Source organism: Hemitrygon akajei, chromosome 4 (assembly GCF_048418815.1).
Source record: "Hemitrygon akajei chromosome 4, sHemAka1.3, whole genome shotgun sequence".
Classification (NCBI taxonomy): domain Eukaryota; kingdom Metazoa; phylum Chordata; class Chondrichthyes; order Myliobatiformes; family Dasyatidae; genus Hemitrygon; species Hemitrygon akajei.
In genome coordinates, this window is record NC_133127.1 from 115,392,637 (window position 1) to 115,416,063 (window position 23,427).

Below are 23,427 nucleotides of genomic sequence, written 5' to 3' on the forward strand. Positions count from 1 at the left end.
GAGGTGCTAAGGAAGCACTATCACATTATTTGAAGTATCAGGGTAAACACTAGAATCTTCAAAGAACAGAGGTGAAGCACCAACTTTGATTTTGATGGTACTGTGGATTCCAATTAATTAGGACAGCCACTTATTTATGATAATTCTGAAAGAACATAAATGATTTTCTGAAGTCAAAAGTAAATTTATTATCAAAGTATATATAGGTCAGCATACACAGCCCCAAAATTCATTTAACACACACAAAATGCTGTAGGAACTCAGCAGGGCAGGCAGCATCTATTGGAAAAACGTACAGTCAACAGTTCAGGCTGAAAACTTTTAGCAGGACTGGAGGAAAAGATGATGAGTAGATTTAAAAGTTGGAGAAACAGGTAAGAGAAACACAAGGTGATAGGTGAAACCAGTAGATAAAAGGCTGGAGAAGGGGGAGTCTGATTCGAGAGGACAGAAGGCCATGGAAGAAAGAAAAGAGGGAAGAGGTGAAGGGCAGGGAAGGAGATAAGGTGAGAGAATGGTGAAGGAGAGGAGGGGGGTCATTACTGGAAGTTCAAGAAAATGATATTCATGCCATCAGGTTGGAGGCTACCCAGCTGGAATATAAGATGTTGTTCCTCCAACCTGAATGTGGCCTGATTGTGATGGTAGAGGAGGCCATGGATTGACATATTGGAATAGGAATGGGAAGTGGAATTAAAATTGGTGGCCACTGAGAGATCCTGCCTCTTCTGGTGGAAGGAACATAGGTGCTTGGTAAAGTGGTCTCCCAATCTATGTCTGGTTGCATCAATATACAGGAGCCACACTGGGAGCACTGGATACAACATATGACTCTCAGACTCACAGGTGAAGTATTCCCTCACCTGGAAGGACTGTTTAGGGCCCTGAATGGTAGTGAGGGAGGAAGTGTAGGGCCAGGTGTAGCATTTGTTCCGCTTGCAAGGGTAAGTACCAGGAGGGAGATCAATGGGGAAGGATGAATGGATAAGGGAGTCGCGTAGCGAGTGATTGCTCGGAAAATAGAAAGTAGGGAGGGAGGGAAAATTGTGCCTTGTGGTGGGATTGAATTGGAGGTGGCAGTAGTTTTGGAGAATTATGTGCTGGGCGTGGAGGCTGGTGGAATGATATTTGAGGACAAGAGGAACCCTATCCCTGATAGGGTGGTGGGAGGATGGGGTAAGAGCAGAGGTGTGTGAAATGGAAGAGATGCAGTTGAGGACAGCATTGATGGCAGAAGAAGGCAAGCCCATTTCTTTGAAAAAGGATGATACCTCCTCTCATTCTGAGAGCAGATGCGGCAGAGACGGATAAATAGAGAGAAGGGGATGGCATTTTAAAAATTGACAGGGAGGGAAGAGGTATAGTCCAGGTAGCTGTGAGAGTTGGTGGGTTTATAATAGACATCATTTTCCAGCATCTGCAGATTTTCTCTTGTTTTTGTCCTAAGATTGATTTTCTTGTGGGTATTCACAGTAAGCACAAAAAAACACAATAGAATCAATGAAAGACACTCCCCAACCTGATGGACAAACTGCCACTGTGCAAAACACAGTGAACTGTACAAATATAAAAGGAAAGGATAAGAAATAATAATAAATAGTAACAAATAAATAAGCAAACAAATAAATAAATGAGTAATAATTACTGAGAACGTAACATGAAGAGTCCATAAAAGTGAGCCCATAGTTTATGAGAACAGTTCTGCGATGGGGCGAGTGAAGTTATCTCCTCTGGTTCAAGAGCCTGATGGTTGAGGGGGTAATACATGTTTCTGATGATGTGGGTCCTGAAGGTCCTATAACTTCTTCCTGATGGCAGCAGTGAAAGAGAGCATTAACTGTGTTGTGTATTTAATATTTCAGTAATATTTGTGTAACACTCGCTTTGCCTAGTGGCATGATCTGGGCAGAGCCCTGCCTCCACCTCGGATACTCAGACCACATCTCTGTTATGCTAATCCCAGCCTACAAACCGCTCGCCAGGCGCTCCAGACCAGTTCAGAAGCAGGTGAAAACCTGGCCAGCAGGAGCCATCTCTGCTCTTCAAGACTGCTTTGAGAACACAGAATGGCACATGTTTAGGGAGGCTGCAACCGATGGCAACTCCACCAACTTAGAGGAGTACACAGCATCAGTGACCAGCTACATCAGCAAGTGCATTGATGATGTTACTCTGCCCAAGACCATCACTACACGTGCCAACCAGAAGCCATGGATGACCGCAGAGGTGCGTGCGCTGCTGAGGTCCCGTGACTCCGCCTTCAGAGCAGGCGACAAGGCAGCTTTAACAACAGCGAGGGCCAAACTGTCCCGAGTCATCAGAGGGGCAAAGCGTGCACATGCCCAGCTAATCCACAGTTACTTCCAGGACAGCGGCGACACGTGGCTCATGCGGAAGGGCATCCAGGACATCACCAATTACAGGACAACATCACCTGACTGTGCAGGTGATGTCTCCTTCCCAAATGCGCTGAATAACTTCTATGCTGGTTTGAGGTGAAAAATGACATGGCGGCAAGGAAGTCCACCCCTCCTACGAATGACCAGGTGCTGTGTCTCACTGTGGCCGATGTGAGAAGAACCCTGTGCAGGGTCAACCCACGGAAGGCTGCTGGACCAGACAACATCCCTGGTAGAGTGCTCAGAGGATGTGCAGACCAGCTAGCAGATGTTCTCACTGGCATCTTCAACATCTTCCTGAGCAGCGCCACCATTCCAACGTGCTTCAAGGCCGCCACCATCATCCCCGTGCCGAAGAAGTCTTCAATGTCTTGCCTAAATGACTACCGTCCCATTGCACTTACATCCATCATCATGATGTGTTTTGAGAGGCTCATCATGAGGTATATCAAGACCCTGCTGCCCCCCTCACTGGACCCCCTGCAGTTTGCGTACTGTCCAAAACCGCTCAACAGATAACGCCATTGCCACCACCCTCCAGCTTGCCCTAACCCACCTGGACAAAAAAGACACATACGTTCGGATGCTGTTCATAGACTTCAGATCAGCATTCAACACAATCATCCCTCAGAAACTGATTGGAAAGCTGACCCTACTGGGCCTGAACACCTCCCTCTGCAACTGGATCCTAGACTTCCTGACTGGGAGACCTCAGTCAGTCTGGATCGGGAGCAGCATCTCCAACACCATCACACTGAGCACGGGGCCCCCCAGGGTTGCGTGCTCAGTCCACTGCTGTTCACTCTGCTGACCCACGACTGTGCTGCAACACACAGCTCGAACCACATCATCAAGTTTGCCAATGACACGACCGTGGTGGATCTCAGCAGCAAGAACGACGAGTCAGCTTACAGATAGGAGGTGCAGCGGCTAACGAACTGGTGAAGAGCCAACAACCTGTCTCTTAATGTGAACAAAACAAAAGAGATGGTTGTTGACTTCAGGAGGGCACGGAGCGACCACTCCCCGCTGAACATCGATGGCTCCTCGGTAGATATCATTAAGAGCACCAAATTTCTTGGTGTTCACCTGACGGAGAATCTCACCTGGTCCCTCAACACCAGCTCCATAGCAAAGAAAGCCCAGCAGTGTCTCTACTTTCTGCGAAGGCTGAGGAAAGTCCATCTCCCACCCCACCATCCTCATCACATTCTACAGGGGTTGTATTGAGAGCATCCTGAGCAGATGCATACCTGCCTGGTTTGGAAATTGCACCATCTCGCATCACAAGACCCTGCAGCGGATAGTGAGGTCAGCTGAGAAGATCATCGGGGTCTCTCTTCCCGCCATCACGGACATTTACACTACACGCTGCATCCGCAAAGGAAACAGCATTATGGAGGACCCCAAGCACCCCTCATACAAACTCTTCTCCCTCCTGCCATCTGGGAAAAGGCTCTGAAGCATTCGGGCTCTCACGACCAGACTATGTAACAGTTTTGTCCCCCAAGTTATCAGACTCCTCAATACCCAGAGCCTGGACTGACACCTTGCCCTATTGTCCTGTTTATTATTTATTGTAATGCCTGCACTGTTTTTGTGCACTTTACGCAGTCCTGTGTTGGTCTGTAGTCTAGTGTAGCTTTCTCTGTGTTGTTTTTTTACGTAGTTCAGACTAGTTTTTGTACTGTGTCATGTAACACCATGGTCCTGATAAATGTTGTCTCATTTTTACTATGTACTTTACCAGCAGTTACGGTTGAAATGACAATAAAAGTGACTTGATTTGACTTGATCGCGGGGTGATAACCCCCTGCCCGGCCAAGCCTTAGCAATCTCGTTTGGGTGGATGCTGCGTGTGGTGTCTCCTGTGTAAAATCAGTACCCCAAAATAACCAGCAGTACACAATGGGCGGTTAAACGAATAAGATTTTATATTTGACTATGGGGTTAGTAGAGAAACAAAATATAAAATCAAAAGGCGCTAATAATCTCATTAGACAGTCCAGTGCACAAATCATTGGAGCCCATGGATTTTTCTCTTCACTGATCCTCCTTCTTTGATAGTTGCTGACCTCTGGTCTCCTGCCCCGAGCCCAGGGCCCAGAGGGTCTCATCATCCACTGTCTCCTCAAGCCGTGTCTTCTCTCTTCATCCCCCTCCAGCCTTCTCCCCAAAGCCCAGGCAAACTAACAGCTTTCACACAGACAGAAAGAATAACATCTATCCCAATTGGTTAGCAAATGAATGCAAGTCGCATTATCACTAATTATAACCCAAACATGCTGCTATAAGAGAACCACTGCCTCAGCAGTTAACATTACAGAGAAGCCATTTAATTAGCCTTAGCAAGTAACATGAAAGAAGAAACCCTTACATTTGAGTAATATTGTAAATATTGTTTGATTAAGCATTCTTGTTCATTTAAATAATTCATTGTTGGTTATATGTAACAAGATGTGAATTGCATATGTCATCATGCACATGCTATATGTGCCATTCTTAATATAAAAACACAAACTAAGTCTCGCATCTTTTGGCTCTTGTTTTCCTTTGATTTACTTTAAAGTTTTGAAGGCACAAGCCATAACAGTGGAGATGAATGATGTTTAAAATGAACCTGAGATGGCTTCCAATCTGTCGAAGTACAGCTAGGCATCTGAGTTTAAAAATAGGTGCAGCAAGAAATCGTCACATGAAGGAACAGCACAGCACCACGTTTTTTGGAAGTGAAGACATGATTGAGTTTAAAAACAGGCAGAAAATGAATGAATTAACCTGTTCAATAAACAGTAAGCACCGGGCAATAATAATCATAAGAAAACCCTGGCTACATCAGAAAGGTAGATGCATTAGATTGCTCAATGAGTAACTGGCTCATGTATACTAAGCTAATTGAATAGCAATTTCAAACAAACGAAATAGCCAATGAGAAACAAGTGCCAGTTTTTCTGAGTGCATTGGATTTAAAGATATACAGTTTGCTTCAAATTTTGACTGCTCTAACTAAACCAATAGATATGAACATAAAGTTCATATTGTGAACTTTGTGAATGTAATGCATGAACATTTAGAACTAAAACCATTGTTGATTGCAGAACACATTAGGTTCAAAACTTGAAGTGGAATCAAAAGGAAGAGGACTCTATTTCAGAGTATGTGGTGAATTGAAGAGATTGTCTGAGCATTGTCATTTCAGTAATGGGTTTAATGATGCACTAAGACATTATTTAACTTGTGGAACATTACAAGAAAGCATTGAAAACACAGCTGATATTGAAAACTGCAGTTGAAATTGCTGTGTCAATGGGAAGAGCAGACAGTGACACAGTTGAGTTACCCAGGAATGAAAGTGAACAAGAACAAAATTGCAAGTCTAAACTCAAACCAGCTTGGCCAAACAAATTGTGTTTCTGCTGTGGCAGGGGCTCACATACACTAGACCAATGCAGAGTTAAAGGTGAAACTTGTGGAAAATGTAGGACACATACAAAAAGTATGTCAGGCATACAATTGCTGATGAAAAAATCTGATAATGATGAAAATGAGACAGGACTGCGTAGTCTTAAGATTTACAATGTAAAAACCAACAACAGACAAGCAATATAGCTTACACCAGAAGAGAATGGCAAATTAATTAAAATGGAATTGAACACTGGCTCAGCTGTTCCAGTCATTGTACAAAATGAGTTTGAAAAGCATTTCAAAGATACTAAACTGAAGCCTGCAGATAGCCAACTAAGAATTTACACTGGAGAAGGAAAACTCTTGGGGGTATGAGATTCTTAACAGTGAAATACAACAACCAACAAGCTACATTGGGCTTGTATGTGGTAAAACAGGAGGGTCAGCATTTTGGGGACTGAGACAACTATAACTTGATTGGAGATCTATCCACAATTTGCATGCCACATCCCCTGTAATAAGGGGAACTGAAAGTGAATGAAAGGTACTGGATGACAGCACAACTGTCTCCATGCTGTACACCATGAACCATTGTCCAACAGAGGGAAAACAGGTGTTGGTACCAACCTGTGTGCCTCTGGTTGGAAAACATATTGGGTCAAGGAAGGACCATGCTGCTCAGAGGAATTGTGAAAGTGAAAAAGCGGTGGTCTGCCCACAACAGTCTTTGCAGGCCACATATCTGAGAAAGCTTCTGATATGTTAATCAGGCAGTTACTTGTGAATTGTGGTTTGATTTTAAGTGGAAGAGAGTTCAAGGAGCCTCAGGAAAGTTGCAAGCTTTTGGATTTTGAGAGTATAAAGAACTAGAATCTACTCAGCATGCATGAATTTCAAGTGGGAACCCAAAAGCTGCTTATAAAAGTAGGAGCAAAGACCAAATCCCAGCTGGATGAATGGAAGGCCAAAAGGAAAGGAGTCCATGGAGATACAAAAGCAAAGGATTCATCAGATGAATTTGTAGTGAGGAAACCAAGAGGAGAGATCAGATTTTAAAAGATGCAATAAAAGGATTAATAAGTGAATACTCTATTGACCTAAATGATTCCAAGATCATGATACACACAGTAGAATACAAAAAGGTAAGGAGAAAGAAGGTGCCTAGAGCTGTCAGAACCTCTGCCTGCAGTCTCAGAGTCAACTCCTACAACCACCACAGAGGAGGCTCCAGAAACTGAGATTATTTTCAGAACCACAAGTCTCACGTGCCAAGCAGATTATCCCACAAGAGTAAGGGACCTTCCCCAGTGATTAAATCTTTAGCCTTAATAGGACAATTTAAAATTTACTATGATGTAGATGTCTGTATACAGTGCCTATAAAAAGTATTCACCTTCCTTGGAAGTTTTCAAGTTTTATTGTTTTACAACATTGAATCACAGTGGATTTAATTTGACAGTTTTGACTCTGATCAACAGAAAGAAAACTCTATCCTGTCAAAGTTAATTAATTACAACTATAAAACACTAAACAATTGATTCCTTAATATTCAACCCACCCCCTTTAATATGACACACCAAATCATCACTGGTGCAGCCAATTGGTTTTAGAAGTCATATAATTAAATGGAGATCTGTTTTTGGAGGTGTTTCGATTGATTGTAATAAAAATATACCTGTAACTGTAAGGTCCAAATGCTGGTGAGTCAGTATCCTGGTAAAAAAACTACACCATGAAGACAAAAGAACACTCCAAACAACTCTGTGAAAGGTTATTGCAAAGCACAAGTCAGGAGATGGATACAAGACAATTTCTAAGTCACTGGTGATCCCTTGGAGTACAAGTTAAATCACTCAACAAGAAATGGAAAGAATATGGCACAGCTGTAAATCTGCCTCAAGCAGGCTGTCCTCAAAAACTGAGTGACTGTGCATGAAGAGGACTAGTGAGAGAGGTCACCAAGAGACCAATGACAACTCTGGAGGAGTTACAAGCTTCAGTAGTTGAGATGGGAGAGACTGCACATACAACAACTGTTGCCCCGGTGCAGCGCTAGTTGTAGCTTTATGGGAGAATGGCAAGGAGAAAGCCACTGTTGAAAAAAACTTCGACTTCATACATAAAAACAAAATGGGAGAAGGAAGGAGGGATAATTATATCTGAGAAAGAATGGACAACAATATGGAGATATCAATGGAAGTGTACCAGTTCACAGAAATGGAGGGAGTTTAGATGGAAAAACTTGATAAGATATTTTATTACACCCTCTCAGAAGTCCCATTATGATACTAACCTCCCTGCTTGCTGGAGAAATTGTGGAAATCAAAATGCAAATCATTATCATTATGTGAAAAAGGCAAATGGTATGTTGGCATTCATAGCAAGAGGATTTGAGTACAGGAGCAGGGAGGTTCTACTGCAGTTGTATACGGCCTTGGTGAGACCACAGCTGGAGTATTGTGTGCAGTTTTGGTCCCCTAATCTGAGGAAAGACATTCTTACCATAGAGGGAGTAAAAGAAGGTTCACCACATTGATTCATGGGATGGCAGGACTTTCATATGAAGAAAGACTGGATCAACTAGGCTTATACTCGCTGGAATTTAGAAGATTGAGGGGATATCTTATTGAAATGTATAAAATTCTAAATGGATTGGACAGGCTAGATGCAGGAAGATTGTTTCCGATGTTGGGGGAGTCCAGAACGAGGGGTCACAATTTAAGGATAAAGGGGAAGCCTTTTAGGACCAAGATGAGGAAGAATTTCTTCACACAGAGAGTGGTGAATCTGTGGAATTCTCTGCCACAGCAAACAGTTGAGGCCAGTTCATTGGCTATATTTAAGAGGGAGTTAGATCTGACCCTTGTGGCTAAAGGGATCAGGGGGTATGGAGAGAAAGCAGGTACAGGGTTCTGAGTTGGATGATCAGCCATGATCATACTGAATGGTGGTGCAGGCTTGAAGGGCCGAATGGCCTACTCCTGCACCTATTTTTTATGTTTCTATCATATTTTTTGGGACAGCCCTGTTATCAAAAACTATTGGAGGAGGATACACAATGCCCTACAAGACATCTTTAAATGTGAAATACCCTTGGAGAGTAAGACCATATATTTTGTATATATACCTCAAGAATGGTTGAAAAGAGATAAATATTTAATGAATATACTGTTGGTGGCTGGTAAAAAGACTCTTACTAGGAAATGGTTATCACAGGAGAGCCCAACTTTAAATACATGGATGGAAATTACAATGGACATTTACAAAATGGAGAAGATAACAGCATCTGTTAATCATAACCTGGAATAATTTGATTCATACTGGGAAAAATGGTTTAACTACATAATGCCTCATAGGCCTGATTTTATTCTCACAAATCAATGAATCTGTTACAAAAAAAAGATCACTCCCTACTTGTACATAGTTCTTTCCTTTTGCTTGTTTTTTTCTTTCCGCTCTTTTCTATAAGTGTATACCTCAGATAAATACTTTGTGGAGATTTGTGATATATATAATTACATGATATATATGTACAATGTCTGAAATACAAACTTTTTACATTTTATGGAAATGTTTGTTTGATGAACCTCAATAAAAAAAATTACAAAAAAAGAAAAAGACTCACATGAGATATTGGCTAGAGTTTGCCAAAAGGCATGTGGGAGACTCTGAGGTCAACTGGAAGGTTCTATGGTGTGATGAAAGCAAAACTGAGCTTTTTGACCATCAGACTAAACAGGATGTTTGGTATAAGCCAAACACCACACATCATCAAAAACACACCATCCCTACCATGAAGCATGGTTGTGGCTGCATCATGCTGTGGAGATGCTTCACTGCAGCAGGCCCTGGGAGGCTTGTGAAGGTAGAAGGTAAAATGAATGCATCAAAATGCAGGGAGATCCTGGAGGAAAATCTGATGCGGTCTGCAAGGGAATGGTGACATGGAGGAAGATTTGTTTTCCAGCAAGATAATGACCCCAAGCATAAAGCCAAAGCTAAAAAGAAAATGGCTTAAAACAAAAAAGTTAATGTCCTGGAGTGGACAAGTCAGAGTCCAGACCTCAATCCATTTGAGAATTTGGGGCTGGAATTGAAAAGGGCTGTTTACTTACAATCAAGATGCAATCTGACAGATTTTGAGCAGTTTTGTAAATACGAATGGGGGAAAATTGTAGAGTCCTGATCTGCAAAGCTGATAGAGACCTATCCACAGAGACTCAAGGCTGTAATTGCTGCCAAAGGCGCATCTACTAAATACTGTCTTGAATGGGGTGAATACTTATGCAATTAATTATTTTGTCTTTTATATTTGTAATTAACTTAGATCACTTTGTAGAGATCTGTTTTCATTTTGACACAAAAAGTCTTTTTCTGTAAAAAAAAGCCAAATTAAATCCATTGTGATTCAATGTTGTAAAACAATAAAACATGAAAACTTCCAAGGGGGATGAATTTCTTTTACAAATACTTACAGACAGACAGACAGACAGACATACTTTATTGATCCCGAGGGAAATTGGGTTTCGTTACAGCTGCACCAACCAAGAATAGTGAAGAAATATAGCAATATAAAACAATAAATAATTAAATAATAATAAGTTAATCATGCCAATTGGAAATAAGTCCATGACTAGCCTTTTGGCTCAGGATGTCTGACACTCCGAGGAAGGAGTTGTAAAGTTTGATGGCCACAGGTAGGAGCGTCCTATGACGCTCAGTGTTACATCTTGGTGGAATGAGTCTCTGGCTGAATGTACTCCTGGTCATAACCAGTACATTATGGAGTGGATGGGAGTCATTGTCTAAGATGACATGCAACTTGGACAGCATCCTCTTTTCAGACACCACTGTCAGAAAGTCCAGTTCCATCCCCACAACATCACTGGCCTTACGAATGAGTTTGTTGATTCTGTTGGTGTCTGCTACCCTCAGCCTGCTGCCCTAGCACACAACAGCAAACATGATAGCACTGGCCACCACAGCCTCATAGAACATCCTCAGCATCATCCAGCAGATGTTAAGGGACCTCAGTCTCCTCAGGAAATAGAGACGGCATATAATAACAGTAGTTGTATTATATAGTATACAGTGTATATGGTTGTGATATATTCTCTATTGAATTGGAGTTCGTAGCCAAGCAGGGGCGAGTGTTGTGCATTTAATATTTTTGTAATTGTGATGAGAGAACTTGTCAAGGATGGTTAGGAACCAAATGCTGGAGTATCCAAAGGCAAAAATCAAGACATAGTACAAAGCTGGAAAAAGAAGTGAGCAAGAACAAAATACTAGATGGAATTTCCAGTCGGGCTTACAATTGAGCAATAAGGCTCCATTCAGGTGTTGCTTAAATACTCAATTCTTGGTGCCCAAAACATAATTACCAATTAGCAGGAAGGTCTTGAACCCTTAAAGGGGTCATGCTAAGCTATCCAAACTCTGGAGAGTTTGAGCATTTAAACCCCAGAAGTTGGCACGGTTTGCAGCATCTCATACAGTAATATTTGAATAATAGTGTAAATACTGCTTGATTAAGCATTTCTGTTCATTTAAATAATTCATGACAGGTAATATATAAAAAGACATGAATTGCATACATCATCACGCTACCAGGTGACATATGCATGCCTCACTTGGCTTCTTCTTTTCCTTTGAATTAGTTTAGCGTTTTTATGTTGCAAAACATAACAGTCTGGATGTTTCAAGTCCTTGATGATGTTGACGCTTGACTGTGACATCGCTTCATGTAGATGTGCTCTGTGGTGGGGAGGGCTTTACCTGTGATGGACTGGGCTGTATCCAGTATGTTTGTTGGCTTTTGTGTTCAAAGGCATTGGTGTTTCCATACCAGGCCATGAAGCAACTTATCACTATAGTCTCCACCACACATCTACAGAAGTCTGTCAAAGTTTTAGATGATATGTCGAATCTTCACAATCTTCTAAGGAAGTAGAGGCACTGCCTTGCTTTCTTCATAATGGCACATGTGATGGATGCAGGACAGTTCTTCTGAAATGATAACAGTGAGGAATTTAAAATTGTAGAACCTATCCACCTCTGATTCCCTGATGAGAATCATCTCATGGGCCTTCGGTTTCTTCCTCCTAAAGTCGGTAATTAGCTCCTTGGTTTACAGTCAATGAAAAGAATACGGCTGCATACACTATGAATTCTTGTGTCATTAACTGTTAGGAACTAATAAGTAGTTTTATTCTACTGTAGTAGTGTTGGTAGTGTTCTAATTTATTCTGTATTTCATTTAAATACATAATTTATTACTTAGTTAAAAGGTACTTCATCTTTTTTATGCTTTTTTAACTATTTAAAAGTTAATTAAATATTTACAAGGATGTTGCCAGGTCTGGAGGACTTGAGTTATAAGGAAAGATTGAATCAGTTAGGACCTTAGTACCTAGCAAACTGAGAGGAGATTTGATAGAGATATACAAAATTATGAGGGGTATAGATACGTAATGCTCTGGTAAATGTTTTACTGCTAATGTTGCAGGGTATTTCATGTCATGGTTTCTGTGGAAACTGTGTTTGGGTTACAGTTTAAGATAAAGGATGTTTAGAATGTCATAAGGGGATGTGAGACTGGACCCAAATGCAGGACACAGGCACTGAAGTACTAGGGGCAGGACGGGAACAGCTAAACAATAGAACAAGATGTGAAGACCGTGGCGTGCATGAGGGATGCACATTCAAGGTGATCCTGGGGTTCAGAGAGGATCCCAGAGTTCTGAGTTGGTCTTGGAGTTCAGAGTTGGTCATGAGGCTAGGCTAGAGGATCGTTTTTTTGGGACTAGGAATGTTGGGAGGATAGCCCCCTGGGCAGGTCGCAGAACTTCTGGGTAGGGCCCGGACCTCCCAGGCAGGACACAGTGGCCTGGGCAGGTCGCGGGGCACAACCCGTAGGAGGCAAGGGATCGGAAGGGGCAGAGACTCCACGAGGCAATGGCAGTCCAGCCTGGCTTACCCAACAAAGGCAAGGGATCGGAAGGGGCAGAGACCCCACGAGGCAATAGCAGTCCAGCCTGGCTTACCCGACAAAGGCAAGGGATAGGAAGGGAGTTTGGTCCAGGGTGACTTCCAGACTCACTCACAGAACTCATCTATAATGGTGGGTACTCCAAGCCAGGACAAAATAGAATAAACAGGGCAACCAGGTCAGAACAGGAGGACAGGAGGAGGAGGAGGAGGATGATGATGATGATGATGACGATGACGACTCCCCCCCCCAAAACACTATAGTCAGTTCCAGAGTCCCTTATATACATCGCCAACCAATAGGCATCAGGTACGCCTCCTTGAGCCCAAACAAGCCAAGATGATCCTCAGGTGTGACTACTTGAGCTCAAGGTGAACCAAAGGACTGTCAAAGGACCTGGAGTCCTGAGTCCGTGGACCAGATCAAGAACCGGAATGTGGGCTCTGAACCAGACCATAACATAGGAATGTGGGCCATCCAATCAGGAGAGTGGAACAGGGAGAAGGTTCTAGAGAAGGCTGGGAAAATGGTTTTGTGACTGATGCTAGTGGTGGTCTTTGTCTTTGTTTGACGGCTGATGATCGTTTGGACAGAATTGGTTGTAGGATTCGATCCGGTGGGGAAATGTGATTCAATGAATTCCATCGAGGATCGGTGAATATGGCTTTTGGAAGATTTGAGTCCCAACCAATGCACATCTGATAGTTTAATCATAATGGGCCCTTTTGTTTTTTTCCCCTTTCTTATCTATACTGACTCTTTGGTTAAGTTAACATTCACAAATATACATCTTTATAACTGTATGCAGTGTGCGATCTGTTATTTCAGGCTGACTGGCTATTCCATTGCAGTAAATTACACAGCATCTCAACCTCATGGATTTGGTGGGATCAAAGTCATATACACCCTAGACATATAAAGCCAGAGAAAGATGGGTTCTCGCCGCAGAACCCAATGGCTACTGGCAAGGGGCTAATGAGCCGCATTTCCAGAGATGCCCAGGAAAAGGGGGTTTCAGATAGGATAAATGCAAGCAGGCTTTTTGTACTGAGGTTCAGTGGGACTACAACCAGAGATCAGGGATTAAAAGTAAAAAGTTTAACAGGAACATGACGGGAAACTTCTTCACTCAGAGGGTCATGTGAGTGTGGAATGAGCTGCCAGAGCAAGTGGTGTATGTGAGCTTGACTTCAAGAGTTTAAGTGAAGTTTGGATAGTTACATGGATAGTAGTGGTATGGAGGACTGTGGTCCTGCTGCAGGTAGATGGGGGGGGGGGGGGTAGGCTGTTTAAATGTGTTGTAATGGACTAGATGGGCCGAAGAGCTTTTTCAGTGCTGTACTTCTCTTTGACTCTATTTCCATGAAATTTTGTTTCATTTAGGCATCCGCTTAATTGTGAGAAAATGCAGCGGTCCCAGTGTGTCCAAAGTCACCAGAATCCAGTATATTTGATAATTGGCATGAAGATAGTGAACCATAGGACCTGTTTTAGTACTGCATGTCTCAATGAGTCTATAAGAAACCAAAATGTATAAATTGTTTAAATGGTAATGGATTGAGTAGTATAGATGCACAAAGCAATATGGTAGCCCCAATACAACTTCCAACACAGAATCTTATACTGCAGCAATGAGAATAATGTATTTATTTATTGAAAGGATTTCTCAATACGGGAACAAGAATGTCTTCCTGCAATTGATATTAGTGAGATCTCTAGTGTATTATGAACAGTTTTGGTTGATTGTCTAAGAAAGCATGTATTTGCCATACAGAGAGTACAACAAGGATTTCCCAAACTGAGTGCTGGAATGATAGGATTGTGACATAAGAATTTGGGCCAATCAGTCCTGTATTCATCAGAGTTCAGAAGAATGTGAGATCTCACAGGAGCAGCCAAAATTCTTACAATGCTTAACATGCTTTTGCAGAAAGGATGTTTCACCATGCTGGAGGCAGAGAGGCTTAGGGAAAGAGTATGGGGTTCACAGACCCAAAGTAAAGGACAATGATTAGGAGAAATGTCTTCACTCAGAGGGTGGAGAATCCATACAAGACTGTGTAGATTTTCTGTAGTTAATATTTTTAAGAAGTTAGATAAATACCTAGTTGCTAAAGATATCAAAGAATATGGGGAGAGTGTGGGAACATGGTGGTAGTGGTGGTTGTCTATTGTGTTTGATGATGACGGGAAACCTGCGCGGAAGATTTTAAAGTGAAAAAGCTATTGCACTGGGGCCACTCTCTTGATCTCAGAATTCCAGGTCCAGTTATTCGAGCAAGTATCACAGATTGGGGTCTTCCTTGGTTGCAGTGGATTATGTTTTCTGTGCCTTGTCATTCCCTTTGCTCTCCAGGAAATCTTGCAGAACCACTTTCTTGGCTGTTGGTTCACACTGTAGATCTCCAGTCTAGTCCACCAGAGCTGACTTCACATGCTAGGATAGGCATGTCCCTATCTCTCTGGGGTGTGAGGACACTGGCTACTCTCACCTGGTGTACTGGGGTGTGGCTGCTGTTACAGGCAAACGGCTATTTGGAGTTGCAGATGAAAGCTGAGTGTCTGGTGGGACCAAAGATGAGTAGCTGCCCTAGAAAGGGCATGACAACCTTCTTCACTAGGGGAGCTACCCCTCTGTGGACACACTATACAGCCTACGGGAATATACAGAGATAATGGAATAGCTATTGAATGGCAAAGCTGGTTTGAACAGTCTATTCCTAATCCATTTTAAAAATGTTTTAACCTATTTAATATCCATATTGAAATGAATGCTTTGAACACTTGCCTGTAAAGATCTGTCTCCAATTATCTCAAGGCTATAGCTTTTGCTCAACTGTTTAAAATCCCCATCATTTAAAGATTCAAGGATGAATATTAAATGCATGCAACTGACAACTGTGCTGAATTATGTGCAGCAAACAATTGTAGTCATTTCAATATAAAAAATGAATTATTTTAAAATGCTCTACTTTACAGGATAGATTTTTGTGGGCTTTTCAAGATTATTTAGATAGATAGATAGATAGATAGATAGATAGATAGATAGATAGATAGATAGATACTTTATTCATCCCCATGGGGAAATTCAACATTTTTCCAATATCCCATACACTTATTGTAGCAAAACTAATTACATACAATACTTAACTCAATATAAATATGCATCTAAAATCACCCTCTCAAAAAGCATTAATAAATAGCTTTTAAAAAGTTCTTAAATAGTTTACTAAGAAATACATTGAATGGTAACTTAAGCTCAGTCCTGACCCCGGCACTTTAACATATCCTACCCCTGGCGTTTGAATTGTAAAGCCGAATGGCATTGGGGAGTAATGATCTCTTCATCCTGTCTGAGGAGCATTGCATCGATAGCAGCCTGCCGCTGAAGCTGCTTCTCTGTTTCTGGATGGTGCTATGCAGAGGATGTTCAGGGTTTTCCATGATTGACCGTAGCCTACTCAGCGCCCTTCGCTCTGCTACCGATGTCATACTCTCCAGTTCTGTGCCCACGACAGAGCCCGCCTTCCTTACCAGCTTATTAAAACCTGAGGCGTCCCTCTTCTTAATGCTGCCTCCCCAACACGCCACCACAAAGAAGAGGGCGCTCTCCACAACTGACCTATAGAACATCTTCAGCATCTCACTACAAACATTGAATGACGCCAACCTTCTTAGGAAGTACAGTCAACTCTGTGCCTTCCTGCACAAGGCATCTGTGTTGGCAGTCCAGTCTAGCTTCTCGTCTAACTGCACTCCCAGATACTTGTAGGTCTTAACCTGCTCCACACATTCTCCATTAATGATCACTGGCTCCATATGAGGCCTAGATCTCCTAAAGTCCACCACCATCTCCTTGGTCTTGGTGATATTGAGACGCAGGTAATTTGAGTTGCACCATATCACAAAGTCCTGTATCAGTTTCCTATACTCTTCCTCCTGTCCATTCCTGACACACCCCACTGAAACACTTGTTACACTGGATTTGATGCAGCACAAAAAAAAACAGTAAGATAAAAAAAAACTAATAAAAACCCACAATAAATATAAATCATAACCACGTGGTGCCAGTATGTGGCAACTGTCTGTGTTCAACTCATAGGAATCATCAAATATTTCCATTTAGGACTGCTACAGCTGAAATCCACAATCACAGCCATGGGTAGTTCTGTGAGCAGCAGTATTTTAAAGATGTTTAAAAAATCTATTGATACTAAAATTCGATTGGCACAGGATGGCAGACTCTGGTTGCGAGTACAGCTCCTCTTTAAGAAAACAGAAGGTGGAAAGGTACACTGGTCTACAGGTGTGAATGAATTGCAAAGGCCTTACACCCTCACTACTGGCAAATATACAGTCTCTGGAAAATAAAACTGAAGACCTCAGGGCAACATTTCAGTACCAACGGAACAGTGTACTTTGCTTCATGGAAACATAGTTCACCTCCACCATTTAGGATGCAGCCAATGGTTTCGCCTTTCTCCACAAAGACAAATCAGCTGATTTTTTTAAAGGTAAAAGAGAGGGAGTATGCTTCATGATAAATCATTGTGGTGTACAGTCATGACAGTTCTGTCTCAGACCTGCTCAGCCAATCTGGAATACCTAGTGGTCAGGTGTCTTCCATTTGATAAGCTGAGGGAGTTTCTGCCATCATCCTGGTAGCAGTCTACATTCCACCTCAGGCAGGTACTGGAGGATCTGTGCACCTTAACCAGCAGCCACAAATCAGTACACCCTAAAGTGTTCCCTTTCATTGAGGGGGATGTCAAACAGGCCAGCTTGAAAAAGTCTCTGAAAACTACTACCAACTTCTCACCTATGTAACCAGAGGAGCCTTGTATGAAGTATGATCAGTTTTATACTACCATCAAGAACATATATTGTGCCATCCTATGCCCACACTTCCAAAAGTGCAATCACCTGGTGTACACTCCTAGTGTACAGAAAGAAAACAATGACCACAGCACCAGTGGTGATGACCAAGAAGGTAAGGTCAAGGGAGGCGGAAGACCGCTTACAGGACTACTTTGAGTCAGTGGACTAAATGATATTCAGTTGTTCATCCTTGATTTGAATGAATATGCCACAGTTATCACTGACTTTATCAAAACCTGTATGGCTGAGTGTGTGCCTTCAAAAACATACCTAAACTAAAATCTATGGCTGAAACAGTAGATTTGTAGTCTGCTGAGGACTAGATCTGTGGCATTCAAGACCGGTGATCCTGAACTACAAAAGAAGTCCAGGTACAACCTACAAAAGGCTATTTAAAGAGTGAAAAATAATTCTGATTGAAGTTAGTGACAGAATTGGATGCACATGAGCTCTGGCAGGATTTGCTGGCCATTACTTCCTGCAAGGCAAAACCTAACATTATGAATGGCTGTGATGCTTCACTCCAAGATGAGCTAACCTCTTTTCTGCACACTTTGAAAGCAAGAAATAAAACAACACCTGTGTGAGTCCTTACAGCACCTGATGACCCTGTAATCGCTGTCTTGGAGGCTGATGCTAGAACACCACTCATGAGGGTGAACCATCTCAATGTGTCAGGTCCTGATGGTGTACCTGGTAGGGCATTGATAGCCTGTGTCAACCAACTGGCTGAAATGTTCAAGACATTCTCAATCTCTCAATGCTGCAGTCAAAGTTTCCCACCTGCTTCAAAAGGGTGACGATCATAACAGTGCCCAAGAAAAGTAGGGTGAAGTGATTCTAGATCAACCATGGATCTGCTCCAATTCACCTTCTGGAGCAATGGGTCCACAGCAGAAGCCATCTCATTTACTCTTCACTCACCCTGGAACATTTAGACAGCAGAGATACATGTATCAGGATGTTCTTTATTGACTACTGCTCAGTATTCAATACCAACATCCCCTCAAATCTAATCAATCAGCTCCTAGGCCTTGGCCCCAATATCTCCTTGTACAATTGGATTCTTGATTTCCTCACTTATATACCCCTTTCAGTTTGGATTGGCATCAATATTTCCTCCATCATCTCCATCAGCACAGGCTGTGTGTTTAGCCACCCCTTTCCTCACTTTACACTTATGCCAATGCCATACTCAGGTTTGTTGATAACACTACTGTTGTAGGCCAAATCAAAAGTGGTGATGAATTAGCATATAGGAGGAAGGTTGAAAATCTGGCCTAGTGGTGCCAAAACAACAATCTCTTACTCAATGTCAGCAAGACCAAGGGTCTGAGTATAGACTTCAGGAGAGGGAAACCAGATGTCCATGAGCTTGTCTTCATCAGACAACCAGAGGTTGAGATAGTCAACAACTTTAAATTCCCTTGCGTTATTATTTTAGAGGACCTGTCCTGGACCAAGCACATAAGTGCAATTACTAAGAAAGCATGGTAGCATCTTGACTTCCTTTGGGGTTTGCAGAGATTCAGCATGACATCTAATACATTGACAAACTCCGGCACGGGTCAGGTGCCGGAGGATTGGAGGATAGGTCAGGTAGTTCCGTTGTTTAAAAAAGGCTCAAAAAGTAAGCCGGGAAATTATAGGCCGGTAAATTTGACATCGGTAGTAGGTAAATTATTGGAAGGAATACTAAGAGATAGGATCTACAAGTATTTGGATAGACAGGGACTTATTAGAAACAGTCAGCATGGCTTTGTGTGTGGTAGGTCATGTTTAACCAATCTGTTAGAGTTTTTCGAGGAAATTACTAGGAAAGTGGATGAAGGGAAGGCAGTGGATGTTGTACATGGATTTCAGTAAGGCCTTTGACAAGATCTCACATGGGAGGTTAGTTAGGAAGATTCAGTCGCTAGGTATACATGGAGAGGTAGTAAATTGGATTAGACATTGGCTCAATGGAAGAAGCCAGAGAGTGGTAGTGGAGGATTGCTACTCTGAGTGGAGGCCTGTGACTAGTGGTGTGCCACAGGGATCAGTGCTGGGTCCATTGTTATTTGTCATCTATATCAATGATCTGGATGATAATATGGCAAATTGGATCAGCAAATTTGCTGATGATACAAAGATTGGAGGTGTAGTGGACAGTGAGGAAGGTTTTCAAAGCTTGCAGAGGGATTTAGACCAGTTGGAGGAATGGGCAGAAAAATGGCAGATGGAGATTAATGCGGACAAGTGTGAGGTATTGCACTTCGGAAGGTCAAACCAAGGTAGAACATACAAGGTAAATGGTAGGACACTGAGGAGTGCAGTAGAACAGAGGGATCTGGGAGTACAGATACATAATTCCCTAAAAGTGGCATCACAAGTAGATAGGGTTGTAAAGAGAGCTTTTGGTACATTGGCCTTTATAAATCAAAGTATTGAGTATAAGAGTTGGAATGTAATAGCAAGATTGTATAAGACATTGGTGAGACGAAATTTGGAGTATTGTGTGCAGTTTTGGTCACCTAATTACAGGAAGGATATTAATAAGGTTGAAAGAGTGCAGAGAAGGTTTACAAGGATGTTGCCGGGACTTGAGAAACTGAGTTACAGAGAAAGGTTGAATAAGTTAGGACTTTATTCCCTGGAGCGTAGGAGAATGAGGGGTGATTTGATAGAGGTATATAAAATTATGATGGTTATAGTTAGATAGATAGATAGATAGATAGATAGATAGATAGATAGATACTTTATTCATCCCCATGGGGAAATTCAACTTTTTTTCCAATGTCCCATACACTTGTTGTAGCAAAACTAATTACATACAATACTTAACTCAGTAAAAAATATGATATGCATCTAAATCACTATCTCAAAAAGCATTAATAATAGCTTTTAAAAAGTTCTTAAGTCCTGGCGGTTGAATTGTAAAGCCTAATGGCATTGGGGAGTATTGACCTCTTCATCCTGTCTGAGGAGCATTGCATCGATAGTAACCTGTCGCTGAAACTGCTTCTCTGTCTCTGGATGGTGCTATGTAGAGGATGTTCAGAGTTTTCCATAATTGGCCGTAGCCTACTCAGCGCCCTTCGCTCAGCTACCGATGTTAAACTCTCCAGTACTCTCCAGTACTTTTACTCTCCAGTACAGTTAGATTGAATCGAAGCAGGCTTTTTCCACTGAGGCTAGGGGAGAAAAAAAAAGAGGTCATGGGTTAAGGGTGAAGGGGAAAAGTTTAAAGGGAACATTGGGGGGCCTTCTTCATGCAGAGAGTGGTGGGAGTGTGGAATGAGCTGCCAGATGAAGTGGTGAATGTGGGCTCACTTTTGACATTTAAGAAAAACTTGGACAGGTATATGGATGAGAAGGGTTTTCAGGGATGTGGCCGAGGTGCAGGTCAGTGGGACTAGGCAGAAAAATGGTTTAGCACAGCCAAGATGGGCCAAAAGGCCTGTTTCTGTACTGTAATGTTCTATTGTTCTATGGTTCTATAGATGAATGACGAAGAGAATATTGATTGGCTACATCACAGCCTGGTATGGAAACACCAATGCCCTTGAACGGAAATTCCTACTGAAAGTAGTGGATATGTCCCAGTGTGTTATGGGTTAGTCCCTACACAACATTGAGCACATCTACATAAAATGCTGTCGCAAGAAAGCAGCATCCTTCATAAGGGATCCGCACTGCTCAGGACATGTACTCTACTCTCTGCTGCCATCATGACAAAGATTAAAGAGCCTCAGGACTCATACCACCAGATTCAGGAAGAGTTTCTACCCCTCAACCATCAGGCTCTTTAACCAAAGGGGATAACTTCATTCAACTTCACTTGCACCATCACTAAAACCTTCCCATACCCTGTGGATTCACTTTCAAGGACTCTTCATTTCATGTTCTTGATATTTACTGCTTATTTATTGATTATTATTATTATTTCTTTATTTTTGTACTTGTACCATTTGTACTCTTTTGCACACGGGATTGAAGGCCCAAGTTGGTGGTCTTTCATCGATTCTGTTATGGTTATTATTCTATTGATTTATTGACTACGCCTGCAAAAAATGAATATCAGAGTTGTATATGGTGACATTTATGTAATTTGAATTTTAAAAATTACTTCGAACTTTAAACTTTGAAGTGCTTTGACCAGAATCAACCTCTGCCTAAGCAAGGACCTGGAGTCACTGTAATTTGCCAATCATCATAATAGGTCTATAATGGATGCAATCTTGCTGGGTTTCCACTCAGCCTTGAACCACCTGGACAATAGTACCTGGTCAGGCTGATATTTATTGATTACAGCTCAGTGTTAACAGCACCTTGCCCTCGGTACTAATCAATAAGTTTCAAATCCTGGGCCTCCATACTTCTCTCTGCAATTGGTTCCTTGACTTCCTTATCCAAGCGACCACAGACAGTGCAGATTAAAAATAACATCTCCTCCTCACTGACAATCAACATTACCACACCTCAAAGTGCCTGCTTAGTCCACTGCTCTACTTTTCTCTGCAACCATGATTGTATGGCTAGGCCCAGCTCAAATGGCATCAATAAATTTGCAGATGATGTAACTGTCGTTGGCAGAATTTCAGCTGATAATGAAGAGGCGTACAAATGTGAGATAGATCAACTAGTAGAGTGGTGACAGGACAACAACCTTGCACTTGATGTCAGTAAGACCAGGGAATTGATTGTGAACTTTAGGAAGGGAAAGTCGAGGAAACACACACCAGTCCTCATCGAGGGATCAGCGGTGGAAAGGACGAGCAGTTTCAAATTCCTGGATAGTAGCATCTCTGAAGAACTACCCTGCTATGTAGCCTCCTCCCTGATGGTAGTGGGACGTTACTGGTCCTTTCCTGGCACCCTTTTGTATGTACTGTATGTCCTTGATGCTGGGTAGTCTGGTACTGGGAATTGTTGGCCAGTTCTGACAATCTGTCGGAGAGCCTTCCCGTCTGCCTCACTGCAGCTTCTGTGGCAGGCAGTAATTCAGCATGTCTGGGTGCTCTCTGGTGTGTACCTGTAGAAAGATGTCAGCGCTCTTCAGACTCTTCGGAAAGTAGAGGAGCTGATTGGGTAGGATGTCTTCTGGGAGTATGAGAGATTGTGTGAGATGCCACTTGCAGGGGTTTGAACCTGCTCACAGTCTCCACTGTCGTGCTGCTGATGTAAAGTGACTGTGAGTGGTGTGAGTTCTGAAGCCCATAACCATCTCCTAGTCTTGTTGTCATTGAGAAAAAGGTTATTGCCCGGCACAGGCCTTGAGCTCTTCCACCTCTTCACTGTACGTCATTTCATTGTTGTTGCTGATAAGCTCCACCACTGTCCTGTCGTAAGACCATAGAAATAGGAGAAAAATTAGACCATTCTGCCCATCAAGTCTGCTCTGGCATTCCATCATGGCTGATTTAATATCCCTCTCATTATCCCATTCTTCAGCCTTCTCCCTGTAACTTTGATAACATGAACTAATCAATCTCCACTTTAAATATATACTATTATTTGGCCTCCATAGACGTCCGAGACAATGAATTCCAATGTTACAAACTGTAACGTTTTAGACGCAGATCAGCAGCAAGAGATTTCACACTTGGAGTCTAGTTTTGATGTTAAAACCATTATTTTTATTAGTAACTACTTATATCATATAGTAACTTAAACCAAGATAAACATAAGTTAACAGTGTTAGGTGTATATATGTGTAAATATAATCCCAACTATTGAGCTTGGGGGAATAAGGCTTAATGACTTAAGATGGTA